At 44.5% G+C, this 16,287-nt stretch overlaps 1 long non-coding RNA gene across 1 annotated transcript; it reads right to left on the bottom strand.

Annotated features, from left to right (window-relative positions):
- Positions 1 to 3,859: 3,859 nt before the first annotated feature.
- LOC118945780 lies at positions 3,860 to 15,453 on the bottom strand. Its single transcript, XR_005040879.1, has 2 exons — positions 14,769 to 15,453; positions 3,860 to 5,198 (listed from the first exon to the last, which is right to left on the bottom strand). It is a non-coding gene; the product is annotated as an uncharacterized LOC118945780 (long non-coding RNA).
- Positions 15,454 to 16,287: the final 834 nt, after the last annotated feature.

Here is a 16,287-nt window from a genome sequence, read left to right as displayed (position 1 = left end):
TTCCTGGGCGCCGAAGAAGTGGATGTCGATTAAAGCAGCCCCCCCCCCCCCCCTGCACCTCTCTGATTCAGAGGGGTTGGGTTAAATGACACATTTCAGTTGAATGCATTCAGTTGGACAACTGACTTGGTATCCCCGTTTCCCCCTAGATGGGTCTGGATTTAGTAAAATGGCCCTCTAGTCCCACCTGCTGCTGAAATGCACACTGTGCATCAAAATTTAATTTACTTAAATGTGTTGGAATTCAGATGCACTCTAAAATCTAATTTAACTGCAAAATAGATTGTGCTGAGAAATTGTTTAGCAATTAGGTATATATATATATATATATATATATATATAGGGTTCCCTATATATATATATATATATATATATATATATATATCCCTAATTGCTAAACAATTTCTCAGCACAATCTACTTTGCAGTTAAATTACATTTTAGAGTGCATCTGGATTTCAACACATTTAAGTAAATTTAATTGTGATGCACAGTGTGCATTTCAGCATATATATATATATATATATATATATATATATATATATATATATATATATATATATATATATATATATATATATACATATATATATATATATATATATATATATATATATATATATATATATACATATATATATATATACATATATATATATATATACATATATATATATATATATATATATATATATACATATATATATATATATATATATATATATATATATATATATATATATATACATATATATATATATATACATATATATATATATATATATATATATATATATATATACAGGAGCAATGTAGAGACTGTATGTTATTGTGTGATTGTTGAGTGGCTCTGGTCTACAAGCAGGCACTAGATGGCGATCTAATCACCTTTTTGAATTCAAAGCAGATTTAAATTTCAATGTTCATTTTTTAAAATTGAACCTTTATTTAACTTGGCAAGTCAGTCAAGATCAAATTCTTAGTTTACAATGACGGCCAAACCCTCCCCTAACCCGGACAACATTGGGCCAATTGTGCGCCGCCCTATGGGATAAGGTAATAAGGTGGAATAGATCTTGTTCATCCCAGTAAATTGTGTTTCAAGTATTAAAGTGGAATACAATTTATCTAAATGCAGATTGTGAATAAATGCGATTCTGTTTATAATAGGGGAAAGTCATATTTCAGATGGATGTGTGAGAGGACACCCACTTTGTGGCTTTCTTTCAAGTGAATGCCTTGAAAAGGGTGCAGGTGAAGACAGTCACTGTGGGATTGATATGACCTCATTCCACAGGTAGTCACTGTTACCACTATCTACAGAAAATGAATAATGTAGTCGAAATGCTCAGTGTCTCCCTGAGACAGGGTGAACAGACAGAGAGCCATTGTCTTATGTGTCTTAGTATTCAACTCCCTCTCATTTGTCACAAGGTCCAAGGCTCAAGTCAGTTCAATATGGTGGCCGGTGGGAGGATTGGGAAGAGGTGCAGCATCCATACTAATCTACGCTGCACTGAGGGAGTGAGAAACTACACACTCATACATTTGGGGGATGGAGAATGCTATTTACAGTGCATTCGGAAAGTATTCAGACCCCTTGACATTTCCACATTTTGTTACGTTATAATCTTATTCTAAAATGGATTTAAAAAACTTAAACACTTTTCCCCTCATCAATCTACACACAATAACCCATAATGGCAAAGCAAAAACAGCTTTTTAGAATCTTTTGCAAAAATGCATTAAAAATAAGAAACTGAAATATCACATTTACGTAGGTATTCAGACCCTTTACTCAGTACTTTGTTGAAGCACCTTTGGCAGCGATTACACCCTCAAGTCTTCTTGGGTATGACGCTACAAGCTTGGGACACCTGTATTTGGGGGGTGGCTCTCATTCCTCTCTGCAGATTTTCTCAACCTCTGTCAGTTTGGATGGGGAGCGCTGCTGCACAGCTATTTGCAGGTCTTTCGAAAGATGTTCAACCAGGTTCAAGTCCGGGCTCTGGCTGGGCCACTCAGAGACTTGTTCCGAAGCCACTCCTGCGTTGTCTTGGCTGTGTGCTTAGGGTCATTGTCCTGTTTGAAGGTGAACCATCAAGCCCATTCTGAGGTCCTGAGCGCTCTGGAGAAGGTTTTCATCAAGAATCTCTCTGTACTTTACGCCATTCATCTTTCCTCGATCCTGACTAGTCTCCCAGTCCCTGCCGCTGAAAAACATCCCCACAGCATGATGCTGCCACCACCATGCTTCACCGTAGGGATGGTGCCAGGTTTCCTTCAGACGTGATGCTTGGCATTCAGGCTAAATAGTTCAATCTTGGTTTCATCAGACCATAGAATCTTGTTTCTCATGGTCTGAGAGTCTTTAGCAGTCTTTTGGCAAACTCCAAGCAGGCTGTCATGTGCCTTTTACTGAGGAGTGGCTTCTGTCTGGCCACTATAGAATAAAGGCCTGATTGATTGTGAGCTGCAGAGATGGTTGTCCTTCTGGAAGTTTCTCCCATCTCCACAGAGGAACCTAGAGCTCTGTCAGTGACCATCGGGTTCTTGGTCACTTCCCTGACCAATGCCCTTCTCCCCCGATTGCTCAGTCTGGTCATGCAGCCAGCTCTAGGAAGAGTCTCGGTGGTTCCAAACTTCTTCAATTTAAGAATGATGGAGGCCACTGTGTTCTTGGGGAGCTTCAATGATGCAGAAATGTTTTGGTACCCTTCCGTAGATATGTGCCTCGACACAATCCTGTCTTGGAGCTCTATGGACAACTCCTTTGACCTCATGACTTGATCTTGGCTCTGACATGCACCGTCAACTGTGGGACCTTATATAGATGGGTGTGTGCCTTTCCAAATCATGTCCAATCAATTGAATTTACCATAGGTGGACTCCAATCAAGTTGAGGAAACATCTCAAGGATGATCAATGGAAACAGGATTTTTCGAAAAACCTGTTTTTGCTTTGTCATTATGGGGCATTGTGTGTAGAATGCTGAGGATTTTGTTGTATTTAATCAATTAGAATAAGGCTGTAACGTAACAACATGTGGAAAAGGTCAAGGGGTCTGAATACTTTCCGAAGACACTGTATATCAATGCAAATTGTGTTTGAGTAGTTTACTGGCACATGTACTTGCGATCCGAAACCCTTGGTGTGCCATACGTTTCAAATCTGTACTTGACCTCCTGTTGAGGTAATTTATACTTCACTCTGCAGTTTTTTTCAGATGAACTTTAATAAAGCAAGGACACAGTTAATGAAAACATTTGATTTTGTCATTTAGCAGGTCCCTCTTACCATCATTTGATGCACATACGCATCAAAGACTTTCATATTATAATTTAAGATGAGAAAAAAGAACAAACCCAAACTGCTCTTGCTAGTATGGGCTCCTGAGTGGCACAGCGGTCTAAGGCACTGCATCTCAGTGCCAGAGGCATCACTACAGTCCCTGGTTTGAATCCAGGCTGTATCACATTAGGCCGTGGTTGGGAGTCCCATAGGGCGGCGCACAATTGGCCCAGCATTGTCTGGGTTTGGCCAGGGTAGGCCGTCATTGAAATAAGAATTTGTTCTTAGCTGACTTGCCTAGTAAAATTAAAATAGTATCACTGCTCTATAATAAGGTTTACGTATCAGCCTCAAGGCCTTCGTCAGAGCTTTTGTGAGTTTTTTTAAATTAGCACCCTTATGTAGACATAGCTCCACCCACATCCGTTCAATGCATCGAATGGGGTTGCAGTTTTTTCTCATCTTATTACCATGCACCTGCAAAAAAGATAGCTCAGAAGTGCGAGTGCCATTTGAAAATTATCATTTAACAAATCCAAACACAGCAAAAAGAAAGACAAGGTACGGACGACATTTATAAAATAATTATTTTTATTACTCATTTGAAAACTTACAATTTCAAAGTTATCCAATAACATGTTAGCTACATGGTAATCATAGGTTGTCAGTAGACTTGTACCTGACTAGTACCTGAAATGCTCCTGTGTCCTCTGGAGCTGATTAACAGATAGATAACTATTTTATACCTAGATACCTAAATGCATACCTATTTTTGATGCTAGATTATCATGTGGTGCCAACGGCGGCCTCTGCTGTTGTCTGGTGAAGTCTTGCTGCCCTTCAGGGAAGGCAGTAAATTGTATAGTTATCTCCTGATGGGGCAAAATCACTACCCTGAAACCACACAACCTACTACCTCACCCCGTGCGAACATCATAGAGGCAGAGCAGTTTCACGGCAAAATAATACATATAGTATGCAAAGAGCCAGAACAGAACCAAATGATGCATAGATACAATATAAATGACATTACAAACATGTTATACACTTGAATTAGTACATAATACGTATTCCTATCGAGGTCCGGGTGGCGGGCGCGCTGCAGAGATGAAGGATGATATTACAGCCACCTCAGGAAAGACAGTAAGTTGTATAGTTATCTGACAGGAAGGGAATGACCCTAAAACTATACAACCTACTACCTCACCCCAAAGCACAGTGATAGACCCGTCAGTCTACTCTGGTCCTCCAGTACCATGGTCCCAGTCAGCTAAGTCAGGAAGACAGCTTCAACAACACCTCAGTAAACACAGAAAAATGGTTAGGTGTGACACATAGTGAAAAGCAACCTGGTTCAAGCATTAATGTTGTAACTCCGCGTGCTGCAACGTTGGTTATGGTTTACTCGTTACATATTTGGGAGCAGAGTGTGGAACTTTCTTTCTTTTGTTTAGAAAGAATTAAACATAAACACATAATCACAGATTCATTCACCTCTAACCAGTCTGACACAGAGATACTGGGATTGTCTGAAGTGTCAATGGGACAGTTTTCCAGAAGTAAAAAGCATATTTAATAGAGCATCTCCATTTAAAGAGCTATTTAGTACAGGACAGGGCTTAATGTGTGTCCCGGAAACCTTTACTAAATGCATTCCTGGTAACTGGTGTACACTAGGCATTTCCCAGAAAGGAGTGAGTTTCCACTGGTGGACAGACAGAAAGTGGGGTGGACTAGCTCAAGCCCTCAACCATGTGTGCGGAGCAGTGCAGCTGCTGCTGTTAATGTTTCTCACCTGCTCCCTAATGAACAGAGAGAGAGAGAGAGAGGGGAATACACTGGCCTACCGCCTCCTCCCTCCTCCTCCTCCCTCCATCATGCTCACAGCGGCTTGTCAGGTAGCTCTGTCTGAAAGGAACGAACAGGAGAAATCAGTTAGTTGGAGGGAAAAACATCAACTTGAGCTTTGCGTTCTTGCAACAAAATGCAAGAAAAAGGTCATTGCCGTACAGTAAATGAGTATGTTTTCAATCAATTGCCTGGTGAAATGAAAATAAAATGCAATTTGTGTGTTAATGCATGAGTAAGCACCCAAGGATGCACACACATTCTCTCGTTCACTGTCACAATGCCTGCTGTTCGGTCATATAATCCTGTTGGATGCGTAGCTATATCCCCTATGTCTGATAGGAGCAGGAGAGTACAGTACAGTACAGTAGTACAGTAGTACAATACAATAGTACAGTAGTACAGTACATGAGTACAGTAGGACAGTGGTACAGTACAGTAGTACAGTAGTACAGTACGTAAGTACGGAAGTACAGTAGTATAGCAGTACACTACAAATCACAGTAGTATAGTACAGTAGCACAGTAGTACAGTATAGTACAGCACAGTATGTCTTGAGAGGATCATTGTGTCATATAATCCTGTTGGATGTGTTGCTATATCCCCTATGCCTGATAGGAGCAGGAGAATACAGTACAGTACAGTAGTACAGTAAAGTAGTAAAGTAGTACATCAGTACATTACAACAGTACAGTAGTACAGTACAATAGTACAGTAGTACAGTACATGAGTACAGTAAGACAGTGGTACAGTACAGTAGTACAGCAGTACAGTACAGTAGTACAGTAGTACAGTAGTGCAATACAGTAGTACAGCAGTACAGTACAAATCACAGTAGTATAGTACAGTAGCACAGTAGTACAGTATAGTACAGCACAGTATGGTACAGCACAGTATGTCTTGAGAGGATCATTGTGTCTGCTCAGTAGTGAGTATTTTGCTGCCTGCATTATTAAACATAGCCTTGCTTACTGTTCTGGGATGTGAATCACTGGAGGCTTGGCTTCTAGGTACATACGCATGCACGCACGTACACGCATACACTCACGAACTTACGCAGGCACACACACACAAGGACACACACACAAGCGCAAACACACACACACACACACACACACACACACACACACACACACACACACACACACACACACACACACACATACTCAAAAGCACCAGACATGGTCATGCAATAGAATGTAAACCACCCTGATTAGCAGGAGTGGGGTCACCTGAAGAGAGAGAGTGTCTTTTTTTTCTGTTGTATTTTAGCCCCCTTTTTCTCCCCAATATTAAAATGTTGTCTCTTTGCTGCAACTCCCCAAGGCCTCGGGAGAGGCGAAGGTGGAGTCATGCGTCCGCCGAAACATGGCCCCTCTAACCGCGCTCCTTAACACCTACCAGCTAATCCCGGAAGCCAGCTGCACCAATGTGTTGGAGGAAACACTGTTCAACTGGCGACCGGGGTCAGCCTGCAGGCACCCGGACCGCCACAAGGAGGCGCTAGAGTGCGATGAGCCAAGTAAAGCCTCACCGGCCAAACCCTCCCCTAACCCGGACGATGCTGGGCCAATTGTATGCCGTCCTATGGGACTCCCGGCCACGGCCGGTTGTAGAAAAGCCCGGGAATGAACCTGTGTCTATAGTAACGCCTCTAGCACTGCGATGCAGTGCCTTAGACCGCTGTGTCACTCAGAGTCCCAGAGTGTGTCTTTTTAAAAGTATGCAACCTCAGCAAACACTGGTTCACTCCTAACTGGAGCATCTGTAACTGATATCCCTCCTCTGTCTCCTGCTGCCTCCTCCATTAGCTGTCTGACTACTGGCAGAGGCTCACAGACCTGCATCCTCCATTAGCTCTCTGACTACAGGCAGAGGCTCACAGACCTGCATCCTCCATTAGCTGTCTGACTACAGGCAGAGGCTCACAGACCTGCCTCCTCCATTAGCTGTCTGACTACAGGCAGAGGCTTACAGACCTGCATCCTCCATTAGCTGTCTGACTACAGGCAGAGGCTCACAGACCTGCCTCCTCCATTAGCTGTCTGACTACAGGCAGAGGCTCACAGACCTGCCTCCTCCATTAGCTGTCTGACTACAGGCAGAGGCTCACAGACCTGCCTCCTCCATTAGCTGTCTGACTACAGGCAGAGGCTTACAGACCTGCATCCTCCATTAGCTGTCTGACTACAGGCAGAGGCTCACAGACCTGCCTCCTCCATTAGCTGTCTGACTACAGGCAGAGGCTCACAGACCTGCCTCCTCCATTAGCTGTCTGACTACAGGCAGAGGCTCACAGACCTGCCTCCTCCATTAGCTGTCTGACTACAGGCAGAGGCTCACAGACCTGCCTCCTCCATTAGCTGTCTGACTACAGGCAGAGGCTCACAGACCTGCCTCCTCCATTAGCTGTCTGACTACAGGCAGAGGCTCACAGACCTGCCTCCTCCATTAGCTGTCTGACTACAGGCAGAGGCTCACAGACCTGCCTCCTCCATTAGCTGTCTGACTACAGGCAGAGGCTCACAGACCTGCCTCCTCCATTAGCTGTCTGACTACAGGCAGAGGCTCACAGACCTGCCTCCTCCATTAGCTGTCTGACTACAGGCAGAGGCTCACAGACCTGCCTCCTCCATTAGCTGTCCACCATAATGCTATCAGTACGCCAAGACAAGGTTAATGAGCATTAACGCTACAGTCAATATGAAGTTTTTTCATCAGAAATGATTACTTATGGGTTTCTTCATATGTGCGTAAAATATTACTGTTCTCTGATTTTTAATTCATAGATTTTAGATTTGTATGATTGTTATAATTTATTTTTGCAAAACGCTATATATCCATTGTGCTGGAATAGCTGGAATGGAATGTTGGTATCCTGTATATTTGACTGTGATATGTGGCTATCTTTAGATGAATGCACATACTGTTAATTGCTCTGGACTTACATTTGACTAAAATGTAAAATGTAAATGTAACGTTTAACATCCAGATCTCATATTACTGTTTTGAATTACTTTTTCATTTGTTACATTTGACTGTGTAAAACCCAACAGTACTACTTATTTCTCTGAGTGTGAGGCGGATATATAGCGTTTTACAAAAAAATTATATTATTTGATTCTCTGAAATGAATCCATCAAGTGATAGATTTTAAACAAATACATGTCTGTCATTGAACAACCCTATGCCATGATTAGATAGTGAAAAAAACACTAATCTCGTTCAAAATTTCTTTAAACAATAAAAGCTCATTTACCAACATTTCTGCAAATAGATATATAGCATTTTGGAATGAAAGTCTTCATGCAGTATATCAATCAATATTAGCACAATAAAGCTGAATTTCACTGACCGGTTTAGTGTGGAAACCTGAGCTGGAGGGCATGAAGTGCCTGGACACAGAGTTCAGTGTGTAGGCCAGGTCACCAGTGGGACATTTACATGGTCGGTTAAAGACAGGCAGCGTCTCTACAGTCAAAACGAAAGCCTTTCTCCTCAAACGTACACCTCTGTCTGCACTCCCCCTACCACAGAGCTTCTGTAGACTGATGTGTGTGTGTGTCTGTATGTGTGTGTGTGTGTGTTTGTGTGTTTGTGTGTGTGATGTGTGTGTGTGGGTGTGTGTGTCTATTGGTGTGTGTGTGTGTGTGTGTAGTCCAGAGAGGTAACCAGGTGCAGACAGGAGGCATCCAGACAGACACGTCAGAGTGTTTAAAAAGGGAAGAATGGCTTCTTGGCCCCCTGGGTTAAGGGAGGGAGCAGGCATGGACATCTATTTATACCAGCCCAGAGAGAGGAGAGCAGAGAACAGGGAGGGGGTTGCCAGGCCAGGTCCAGTTACACATGGCTGGGTGGGTGGGTGGGTGGGGGGTGGGGATTCTGGTCAAAGTCAGACAGGCTGACCTCCCTATAACCTCTGGTGCTGATATGGGCCTTGTGAGACATCCTGGTTGTGCTGTAACTGTGTGTCTGTCTGTGGAGTGACATTCTGCTGTACATGTTGAAGGTATGATTTAAAAAAATCACATAAATGCGATCCAGTTCATAGCAAATCCTTGACCTTCACACCCAGAGCCAGAGTTAATATGGCCTGTATGGAAGTAGGATTAACCAAAGTTAGCTGATCTAGCCCCAGTTAGCTGATCTAGCCCCAGTTAGCTGATCTAGCCCCAGTTAGCTGATCTAGCCCCAGTTAGCTGGTCTAGCACTAGTTAGCTGATCTAGCCCCAGTTAGCTGATCTAGCCCCAGTTAGCTGATCTAGCCCCAGTTAGCTGGTCTAGCACTAGTTAGCTGATCTAGCCCCAGTTAGCTGATCTAGCACTAGTTAGCTGATCTAGCCCCAGTTAGCTGATCTAGCACTAGTTAGCTGATCTTGCCCTAGCCTCATCTTTATAGAAGAACAATGGCCTCAGTCATTGCAGTGACAGGGCATGCAGCTGGGATCACCCAGAGGAGGGAGCTTTACCCTCCAGCTGCTTCTCATCACACGCACGCACACAAGCATGCACATAGACATGCACTCAGTAAAGGTCACAGTCCCACTACTACCCATAAGCCACCATGCTAACACCCTAACCCTATTACCCATGCATCTTCCTGATGACCCAGAGGGCCTCTTGTCCATTAAGACAAGTCAACAGATCTGAAACGTCCAGCCCTCTGCCTGCCGGCTGCCTCCTTCAGTTTGACGGTGCCCCAGCCCCTGGCCATCTGACGAGGCTAGCGCCTGCTGTGGAGTGCCCTGCCGACACAAAGCTGCATCTGTCGTAGATCTATTAATAGAGGGTGGGACACATACCTCTCCTCTGCTCTCTCTCCCTGGCTCTGAACATTACTGGACCACTGGCTGGCAGAGTGGACAGACAGGAGGTGTACTACAGTACATACAGTAACCTTGACGAACAGGCTAGCACCTAGGACAGTTAGCTACTGTACAGTTAGCTATGATACAGTTAGCTACTACTGTACTGTACAGTTAGTTATACAATTAGCTATGGTTAGATATAGCCGACAGTTAGCTACCATATAGTTAGCTACAGTTAGCTACTGTACAGTTAGCTATACAATTAGCTATGGTTAGCTATAGCCGACAGTTAGCTACCACAGAGTTAGCTACAGCTAACTATTGTACAGTTCGAGCTTTTGCCAGGATAAGGTCTGCCATGTAAACCATTGCTATCAATGCCAGCTAGCTGTAGAATTGGTCATACAGGACAACCATAAAATGCATTGATAAAGCAGACTAACGCTCCTGTCTAATGTATATCAGAGATAAAATAAAAACCTCTTGAGTCCAACTTGATTTTTCTTCAGGCCTGTGTGTGTGTGTGCGCGCGCGTGTGCGTGTGTGTGTGTGTGTGTGTGTGTGTGTGTGTGTGTGTGTGTGTGTGTGTGTGTGTGTGTGTGTGTGTGTGTGTGTGTGTGTGTGTGTGTGTGTGTGTGTGTGTGTGTGTGTGTGTGTGTGTGGCAGTGCCAGTGAGTGTTAGCGTGAGATATGCAACCATGTTGCGTGGCCATCTGCTCTGTGTAACCATAAAGACACAGGCCCACCAGAGGCAAGGCAGCTTCACAGTATCATTTCCACAAGGTCTGGTCTGGGTATGGATGCATGGGGAAATGGGTGCTTATGTCTCTGGATAGATGATACACAGATAAGGCATGGTTAATGCAATATTTTTAATTCATTCCAGAAACACAATATGGAGGCCATTCTGTGCCATACTGGAGCCCATGGGCAGATTAGAGGAGGAAGGAGAGTAAAGAGAGTGAGAACAGACTAAAGAATTGAGCTACAGTAGGGGGTCTCAGGGGGTGAGACTGTCTGTCCCCAAAGAGAGTGTGTCTAAAGGGTGTTCAACAGCCGAACACAGGCTTCTGTCTAGTCTCTGTGGCTCTAGTCTATGTGGCTCTAGTCTATGTGGCTTCAGTCTATGTGGCTCTAGTCTATGTGGCTTCAGACTATGTGGCTCTAGTCTATGTGGCACTAGTCTATGTGGCTTCAGTCTATGTGGCTCTAGTCTATGTGGCACTAGTCTATGTGGCTTCAGTCTATGTGGCTTCAGTCTATGTGACTCTAGTCTATGTGGCTCTAGTCTATGTGGCACTAGTCTATGCGGGCAGTAGCCTATAGGCTATAGATTCCCACATTGCTAAAAAGAGAGCGCATTCTGAATTTGCTGACATTGCTAATGAAGGAATGATGCACAGTTGTCTTAGCATAGATGAATGGGGCCATACTTACAAACATTAGGAAAATCACGGTTGCCATGATCATTTCCTATAACAAACTGCCCACTTTTTCTTGACAAACCAATGGCATTTCTTAAAATAGGTCAATATCGCCACCAGAGTGATACATTTAAACCTCCAAATTCAAGGTTTACTTTTGTTCCCCTTCACTTGGTCTGTCTCAAGTGTAGAGTGCCAATATTGCATGATCGTCGCATCCTTGACTAGGATAATTATGCTTAGTTTGTAACCAAGTGGGAGGCAGAAATGCACCAGTTGTGAATCATAAATATCAGTTGGATGCATTCACGTGCTTTGAACTCGTTGAGAAATGCCAATTTGCTAATGACCAACAAGCTGCGTAAACCATAAACTAAAAGTACAACAAGAAGTGGGAGCTCAGGATGATAAACAAGTTTCCCACAAGGAATTACCAGTTGTAGGGCCGTTCAAGTGGATTTTTTCCATTCGCATGGGGTAAATTCCCACTTTCCACTTGGTTACGAATGCAGCACTGCTAACGTTACATTTTTGTAAATATGACATAACTGTGGGTTCGAGACCCGTCGCTTTAAACATTTTTATAAATATTAACGAAAACACTGTTCATTGCTTTTAATGCATATTCAAGTTTAGTGTAGGCCTACACATCTATGTATATAGCCTATACTATAGTAGCGTTGATTATTTATGTAGCAGTGTCAGTAGCCTATGTGTCGGTCTGCAAGAAGCTCTGACAAGAAGCTCCTCATGAAATGGACTCACGATAAACTTCTTTAAAATAACTACAATATTGCATCTGTAGGATGATAATGAGAGTGCAACCTGTAATCCTACTGTATTACACTTTGTAATACCTATGTAAGAATGCTGTTCATTGACTACAGCTCAGCATTCAACACCATAGTACCATCCAAGCTCATCATTCATCCAGGTGGTGAAGGTAGGAAACAACATCTCCACTTTGCTGACCCTCAACACTGGGGCCCCACAAGGGTGTGTGCTCAGCCCCCTCCTGTACTCCCTGTTCACCCATGACTGCGTGGCCATGCACGCCTCCAACTCAATCATCAAGTTTGCAGACGACACAACAGTAGTGGGCTTGATTACCAACAAAGACGAGACAGCCTACATGGAGGAGGTAAGGGCACTCAGAGTGTGGTGTCAGGAAAACAACCTCTCACTCAACGTCAACAAAACAAAGGAGACGATCGTGGACTTCAGGAAACAGCAGAGTGGAGAAGGTGGAAAGTTTCAAGTTTCTCGGCGTACACATCACAGACAAACTGAAATGGTCCACCCACACAGACAGTGTGGTGAAGAAAGCACAATAGCGCCTCTTCAACCTCAGGAGGCTGAAGAAATTGGTCTTGTCACCTAAAACCCTGACAAACTTTTACAGATGCACAATTGAGAGCATCCTGTCGGGCTGTATCACCGCCTGGTACGGCAACTGCACTGCCCTCAACCGCAAGGCTCTCTAGAGGGTGGTGCGGTCTGCCCAACGCATCACCGTGGGCAAACTACCTGCCGTGCAGGACACCTACAGCACCCAATGTCACAGGAAGGCCAAAAAGATCATGAAGGACAACAACCACCTGAGCCACTGCCTGTTCACCCCTCTACCATCCAGAAGGCGAGATCAGTACAGGTGCATCAACGAGAGACTGAAAAACAGCTTCTATCTCAAGCCCATCAGACTGCTAGACAGCAATCACTAACTCAGAGAGGCAGCTGCCTACATAGAGACTCACTAGGCACTTTAAACAATGCCACTTTAATAATATTTAGGCACTCTACACAAAGAGCTATTTGACCAGTCAGTCAAACGTGATGTAGTTGCTTTGATTATCAGAAAGTGCTGTTGGACCACGTCCAACTACATTGATGATTTTAACTGGTTTGATACGGACACTTGCTGAGGTTAGCCTAGGGCTAAATGTGCAAGCTTATGTAATGGAAACAGCTAATCACGTGCAACTTTTTCTAATGTTCGTAAGTATTGCCCCCATGGGTCTTTGAAGCGGTTTCCCACATTGCTAAAGAGATCAGATAAGGGGGTGTGTGGTTCCCTATAGCCGTGGTCTTAGGCCTAAGCAACATGGGATCTATACACCATATGCCTGTGTAATCAAATGCCTGGCATGTGCTGACTTCTAGAGCTGTAGGCAGTACTGTCTAAGGATAGCCTGGGTCTGAGGTTGGGGTCAAATTTGGAGCTGGGGCTGAGGGCTTGGCTGAGGATGGGACATAGGGCTTGTACTGGGGGTGAGGTTGGGGTCAGGTTTGGAGCTGGGATTTGGGGCTTGGCTGAGGATGGGGCTAGAACTGGGGCTGGGGTTGAGGTTGGAGCTAGGGCTGGGGCCTGCAACTACAACTAGGGCATAGGCATGGGCTGGGGCCTGCAACTACAACTAGGGCATGGGCATGGGCTGGGGCCTGCAACTACAACTAGGGCATAGTCATGGGCTGGGGCCTGCAACTACAACTAGGGCATAGGCATGGGCTGGGGCCTGCAACTACAACTAGGGCATAGGCATGGGCTGGGGTTGAGGTTGGAGCTAGGGCTGGGGCCTGCAACTACAACTAGGGCATAGGCATGGGCTGGGGCCTGCAACTACAACTAGGGCATAGGCATGGGCTGGGGCCTGCAACTACAACTAGGGCATAGGCATGGGCTGGGGCTGTAGCTCGAGGTAGGGGAAGCAGTTAGGGATGTTGGAGAGAGCTAGAGCGGCCCCTGCTCCTATTCTTCTGCACTGAAAGCATGACAGGAAGGTTGTGTTACGGGCCAGGCACAGGCGGGCTGGGGCAACTGCAGGCTGTAGCACATTTTGGGCCACTAGAAAAGAACAGTTTATGGCGTCTGCCCAAGGTCAGCTCTTTCGGGAAGAGGAGCTGAGAAGGCTCCATAGGCGCTCCTTATTTGTATGCAGTCAGTCAGTCAGCAATTAAACCTCCAATATGAAAGACCCCCCCCAAAAAAAACTCTGGACTAGTGCTCTCCTCTTTTCTACTTCCTTTCTAGCCTAGCCTAACCTAACCCTTGACTTGAACTCTCCCTCTCTCTCCCTCTCCTCTCATCTTGCTATCTGAAAACTTTGACAGTAGCACACAAAATGGATGGGAGAGCTACAAGGAGCTGGAGGCAGAGAGTGGAGGCCATTTTGTAATGGCTCCAGGCACAGCAGAGAGAAAGTGGTGGTCGACTCTGAGGCCGAACTTCGTTTGCCCCAATGGATTCTAAAGATTAGGTACGGTGTGTTTGTGTGTGTGTTTTAACCACCTGCACTTGCTAATTGCTGTTTCAAATTAAGATGGGGCAGTCATAAATACTACACAAATCCAAATCTATTCAATATGATAAAATATAAAATAGCTTACAATATGTTACTTACTGCTAGGGCCATCTGTCTGACCATGGGGTTCTCTGCTTGGCTAAAAGTCCTGTGCCATCGGCCTAAGAGACAGACAGAGAGAGAGAGAGAGAGAGAGACAGCGAGAGAGAGAGAGAGAGAGAGAGAGAGAGAGAGAGAGAGAGAGAGAGAGAGAGAGAGAGAGATCAGCCTGGTTCCAGGGCCTCCCGTCTCTGTAGTCTGTTGACTAATAAGCTCGCCCCATAGTCTCCCCATGGTCTCACCTGGCTAAGGAAATTCATTAGTGAAGCAAGTACCACACCACACGCTCTCTGCTCCCTCTGCTGAACACTGAACACACGACAACTTTCTGTGCCGCATGACCAGTCAACACCAACACAATAACCTGCATCCGCACGAGCACCAACACAATCACAAATCACAGGAACCACAACAACACCACTAATACCAACACTAATGCCGACAACAACCCCAAGACTAACACCAACCCCCACACCACCACACCAGCCTCAATGGATACATACTAACACAGTCTGAGTTAACCCTGTGCTTAAACATTTCAGACCAACTATAGTAGCTGTTAGCATTTCCCACCGACTCGCTGCATATGAGTGTTTGTGTATGTGTGTGTGTGTGTGTGTGTGTGTGTGTGTGTGTGTGTGTGTGTGTGTGTGTGTGTGTGTGTGTGTGTGTGTGTGTGTGTGTGTGTGTGCCTATGGACCTCCCATGTGAGAGCGAGTGTGTGGCAGTCAAAAGGGGAAAGGATGGAGGATGGGGCTGGTTGCTTCAACATCATAGTCTCCACAAAGCTAGGAGGAGGAGAGGATCCCTGTGGTAGCATCAGCTGTCCCTAATGGAACGGAGGAGAGGAGCACCAATTACCAGCCTCCACTTAGCCGTGCTGCTGAAGGGTGATCATTCTATACAAGGGCACTACTTGCAGTTGGAGTAAGTAGCCTTGTCGAGTCAGCCAGGGGTCTTTTATATATTGTTTTTAACGTTTGTAATTACAGTAGAGTGAACTGGTTCTACGCCAGTGCACGTTTATGGCCCTGATGTGAGTAACCCAACTCCTGTAACCACGGAGAAACATGGGTGGAGCAGAGGCAGTGGAACTTAATGTTTGACAGTTTACTAAAGTCTACTAATTTGGAACAGTTTACTAATTTGGAACAGTTTACTAATTTGGAACAGTTTACTAATTTGGAACAGTTTACTCATTTGGAACAGTTTACTAATTTGGAACCATGGAGTTACAGCAAGTCAGCACAAAGACAACAGCAGTACCGTCTCCATTATTCCAGCACCATTTCAACTTAAACAAATAAACATCCTCAAATCAACAAAGCTATACTGTATATGCTTTGTGTAGTAGATTGAAAACAAAACAAAGATACTAAAAACAATTTAGTCCAATCAATGTTGCTAAATATCATGTGGCTGTCGAAGGGCTTGAAGAAGTAGGTGCCGACTGCAGAGGACAGGACACTGACTAAACCAAACATAAAGAACACCACAGTTGTGTCAACTTGACTGGATG

This window comes from Oncorhynchus mykiss, chromosome 30, assembly GCF_013265735.2.
Source record: "Oncorhynchus mykiss isolate Arlee chromosome 30, USDA_OmykA_1.1, whole genome shotgun sequence".
Classification (NCBI taxonomy): Eukaryota; Metazoa; Chordata; class Actinopteri; order Salmoniformes; family Salmonidae; genus Oncorhynchus; species Oncorhynchus mykiss.
The sequence above is the reverse complement of the archived record's forward strand: the minus strand, read 5'-3'. Positions and strand labels throughout refer to the sequence as shown.